General features: G+C 46.0%; 2 pseudogenes; one reads left to right on the top strand and one right to left on the bottom strand.

Annotated features, from left to right (window-relative positions):
* Positions 1-1,118: 1,118 nt before the first annotated feature.
* On the top strand, positions 1,119-1,272 carry LOC126949382 (uncharacterized; annotated as a pseudogene).
* A 3,009-nt stretch (positions 1,273-4,281) lies between these two features.
* Positions 4,282-4,381, bottom strand: LOC126949473 (uncharacterized; annotated as a pseudogene).
* Between the last annotated feature and the right edge of the window lie 486 nt (positions 4,382-4,867).

The raw sequence follows: 4,867 nt of genomic DNA on the forward strand, positions 1-4,867 counted from the left end.
TGTGGTTATTAATAGCCACAAATTTTAATAACAGTTCAAAAATGAAAACTTAATTCTGTCTTCTTTTTACAGCAACTTCTTCAAATACTGAAGCAGAAAACCAATCAAAATTCAGTGGACACTACGTTGAAATTTACTTTGGGCCGGGTGCGGTGGCTCAAGCCTGTAATCCCAGCACTTTGGGAGGCCGAGACAGGCGGATAACGAGGTCAGGAGATCGAGACCATCCTGGCTAACACGGTGAAACCCCGTCTCTACTAAAAAATACAAAAAAAAACTAGCCGGGCGAGGTGGCGGGCGTCTGTAGTCCCACCTACTCGGGAGGCTAAGGCAGGAGAATGGCCTGAACCCGGGAGGCGGAGCTTGCAGTGAACTGAGATCCGGCCACTGCACTCCAGCCTGGGTGACAGAGCGAGACTCCGTCTCAAAAAAAAAAGAATTAAAAAAAAAAAAAAAAAAGAAAAAGAAATTTACTTTGAATGCACTTTGGAACCTCACAGATGAATCGCCAACCACTTGTAGACACTTTATGAAAATCAAGGGTTAGGCCGGGCGCGGTGGCTCAAGCCTGTAATCCCAGCACTTTGGGAGGCCGAGACGGGCGGATCACGAGGTCAGGAGATCGAGACCATCCTGGCTAACACGGTGAAACCCCGTCTCTACTAAAAAATACAAAAAACTAGCCGGGCGAGGTGGCAGGCGCCTGTAGTCCCAGCTACTCGGGAGGCTGAGGCAGGAGAATGGTCTAAACCCGGGAGGCGGAGCTTGCAGTGAGCTGAGATCCGGCCACTGCACCCCAGCCTGGGCGACAGAGCAAGACTCTGTCTCAAAAAAAAAAAAAAGAAAGAAAAAGAAAATCAAGGGTTAGAACTCTTCATGAGGGTTATAGAGGTCAGAATGGGAATTTAGCTTACAGTTTTGATATTTATTAATTACTTACTCTAGCATTCATTTTATATTTGGTTCTTTAGGTAATTATAGGTTTCTCTTTTTACAGTCTTTCCTAACTGAGTCATCCATTTAGCAGAAAGTTCTAGGACTTTTGGTAAGATATAAGCACTTCCTGCTAATTTCCAACCTGTATTTATTTCTGTCTGAAGTAACACATTGAAAGTTGCAGCTCTGCAGTGGCAGTATCATAGCCAATGAGGTCTATCCAAGGCACAATGCTAATTGAGAACTATTCCCAATACCTCACCATGACGACTTGAAATATGGCCGGCAATGGTAATTTCTTTTCTTTTCTTTTTTTTTTTTTTTTTTTTTTTGAGACAGGGTCTCACTTTGTTGCCCAGGCTGGAGTGCATTGGTGTGATCACAGCTCACTGCAGCGTCGACCTCCTGCTGGGCTCAAGCAATTCCCCCAACTCAGTCTCCCTAGTAGGTGGGACCATAGGTGTGTGCCACAATGCTCAGCTAATTTTTGTATTGTTTGTAGAGATGGGGTTTTGCCATGTTACCGAGGCTGGTCTGAAACTCCTGAGCTCAAGTAGTCCTCCTACCTCAGCCTCCCAAAGTGCTGGCATTGTAGACATGAGCTGCCCGGTTGGCAATGGCAATTTTTGACAATTTCTAGGTGAATGAACAAAAAAAGAAATAAAGAAAGCTGCTGCTATGATACTTGTAAACAATGACATTGGAAAATAAATATTATTAAATTTAAAAAGACTATGAATATATATAATATATATAATATGTATTATATATATTATATATATGCCGGGTTTGGTGGTTCACACCTGTAATCCCAGCCCTTTGGGAGGCCGAGGTGGGCAGATCAGCTGAGGTCAGGAGCTCATGAGCTGTCTGGCCAACGTGGTGAAACCCCATCTCTACTAAAAACACATAAATTAGGCGGGCGTGGTGGCGGGTGCCTGTAATCCCAGCTACTTGGGAGGCTGAAGCAGGAGAATGGCTTGAATCCGGGAGGCGGAGGTTGCAGTGAGCCGAGATCACGCCATTGCACTCCAGCCTGGGCAACAAGAGCAAAACTCCATCATACATATATATATAATATATTTATATACACACACACACACATATACACACATATATATACATATATATAAATATTTTTGCCATATTAAAAGGAAAAATATAAATATGCATACGCTTCTTTATATTTTTTGGTATTGTACAAAGTTTCACACTGGGCATGTTTTACTTTTTTAAATTTATTTTTGAGATAGGATCTGTCACTCTGTTGCCCATTGTGGAGTGCAGTGGCACAATCATGGCTCACTGCAGCCTCGACCTGCTAGGCTCAAGCAATTTTCTCACCTTAGCCTCCCAAGTGCTAGGACTATAGGCATGTGCCACTATGCCCAGCTTATTTACCTATTTATTTTTGCAGGCTGCAGTCTCGCCATGTTGCACAGGCTACTCTCAAATTCCTGGGCTCAAACAATCCTCCTGCCTCAGCCTCCTAAGGTACTGGGATTACAGGCAAGAGCCACCGCACTTGGCTTCGTGTTTCACTTTTATAATCAGAAAAACAGATCTCATTAAAAAATGTTGTTGTTAGGCTGGACACAGTGACTCATACCTGTAATCTCAACACTTTGGGAGGCTGAAGTGAGAAAATGTCTTGAGCCCAGGAGTTTGAGACCAGCCTGGGCAACAAAGCATGACACCATCTCTACAAAAAATAAAATAGGAAAATTAGCTGAACGTGGTGATATGCACCTGTAGTCCCAGCTAGTGGGGAGGCTGAGGCGGGAGGATCACTTGAGCCTAGGAGTTTGAGGGCTGCAGTGAGCTGTGCTCATCCCACTGCACTCCAGCCTGGGTGACAGAGCTCTCTCTCTCTCTTTTTTTTTTTTTTTTTTTCATACGGAGTCTTGCACTGTTGCCCGGGCTGGAGTGCAGTGGCACAATCTCGGCTCACTGCAACCTCCGCCTCCCAGGATCAAGCGATTCCCCTGCCTCAGCCTCCTAAATAGCTAGGATTACAGGCACCTGCCACTAGGCCCAGCTAATTTTTTGTATTTTTTTAGTAGAAACGGGGTTTCACTATTTTGGCCAGGCTGGTCTGAAATTCCTGACCTTGTGATCCATCTCTCTTTTTTCTTTTTTGTTTTTGAGACGGAGCCTCGCTCTGTCGCCCAGGCTGGAGTGCGGTGGTGGGATCTCGGCTCACTGCAAGCTCCACCTCCTGGGTTCTCGCCATTCTCCTGGCTCAGCCTCCCGAGTAGCTGGGACTACAGGCCCCCGGCACCACGGCCGGCTAATTTTTTGTATTTTTTGTAGAGACGGGGTTTTGCCGTGTTAGCCAGGATGGTCTCGATCTCCTGACCTCATGATCTGCCCACCTCAGCCTCCCAAAGTGCTGGGATTACAGGCTTGTGCCACCGTGCCTGGCCAATTCGTCTCTTAAAAAGAGAGAATTCATTAACCTACAAGATTCTGTGTTTGTAGTTAATGATTACTACTTAAAAAGTGCTTACAAAGGCCTGGCACGGTGGCTCACGCCTGTAATCCCAGCACTTTGGGAGGCTGATGTGGGCGGATCACCAGAGGTCAGGAGTTTGAGACCATCCTGGCCAACATGGTGAAACCCTGTCTCTATTAAAAATACAAAAATCAGCCAGCCGGGCGCAGTGGCTCAAGCCTGTAATCCCAGCACTTTGGGAGGCTGAGATGGGCGGATCACGAGGTCAGGAGATCGAGACCATCCTGGCTAACACGGTGAAACCCCGTCTCTACTAAAAAATACAAAAAAAAAAAAAAAAAAAAAAAACTAGCTGGGCGAGGTGGCAGGTGCCTGTAGTCCCAGCTACTCCGGAGGCTGAGGCAGGAGAATGGCATGAACCCAGGAGGCGGAGCTTGCAGTGAGCTGAGATCTGGTCACTGCATTCCAGCCTGGATGACAGAGCGAGACTCCGTCTCAAAAAAAAAAAAAAAATTCAGCCGAGCGTGCTCGTGGACGCCCATATCCAGCTACTCAGGAGGCTGAGGCAGGAGAATCGCTTGAACCTGGGAGGCAGAGGTTGCACCACTGCACTCCAGCCTGGGAGACAGAGCAAGACTCTGTTTCAAAAGAAAAAAAAAAGGACTACTTACGAATCACATATTTCTTAATATATTGGATATGGATTAAAGTGAGCCCTCTAGGATTTTGAGACAAAGGTAAAAGATCAAATATTTTGTCAATTTAAATTGCTGTAACAGGCAAAGTGCCTATGTGGCAAAAGCCATTTTATTTTATTTTATTTATTTATTTATTTTTTGAGATGGAGGCTGGCTCTGTCACCCAGGCTGGAGTGTGGTGGCGTGATCTTGGCTCACTGCAAGCTTTGCAAATTTACAAGTATCCTTGCACAGAGGCCATGCTAATCTCTGTACCCTTCCAATTTTAGTATGTGTGCTGCCAAGCGAGCACGCAAAAACCATTTTATTTATTTTTTTATTTTTTTATTTTTTGAGGCGGAGTCTCGCTCTGTAGCCCGGGCTGGAGTGCAGTGGCCGGATCTCAGCTCACTGCAAGCTCCGCCTCTCAGGTTTACGCAATTCTCCTGCCTCAGCCTCCCGAGTAGCTGGAACTACAGGCGCCCGCCACCTCGCCCGGCTAGTTTTTTGTATTTTTTAGTAGAGACGGGGTTTCACGGTGTTCGCCAGGATGGTCTCGATCTCCTGACCTCGTGATCCACCCATCTCGGCCTTCCAAAGTGCTGGGATTACAGGCTTGAGCCACCGCGCCCGGCCGCAAAAACCATTTTAAAGCAGACCTCTGCTCTCAAGGAATTAGATTATGGGAGGCATAGATTAGTGAGTTAAAAAAATATAAATTGGAGCTTGTTTTCCACATGCAAGCCGTGAGGAGATGGATTTTTAGGAAAGCTGAGGATTGCCATTTAAGGAGGACCTA

The sequence above is a fragment of the Macaca thibetana genome, chromosome 2 (assembly GCF_024542745.1).
Source record: "Macaca thibetana thibetana isolate TM-01 chromosome 2, ASM2454274v1, whole genome shotgun sequence".
NCBI lineage: Eukaryota > Metazoa > Chordata > Mammalia > Primates > Cercopithecidae > Macaca > Macaca thibetana.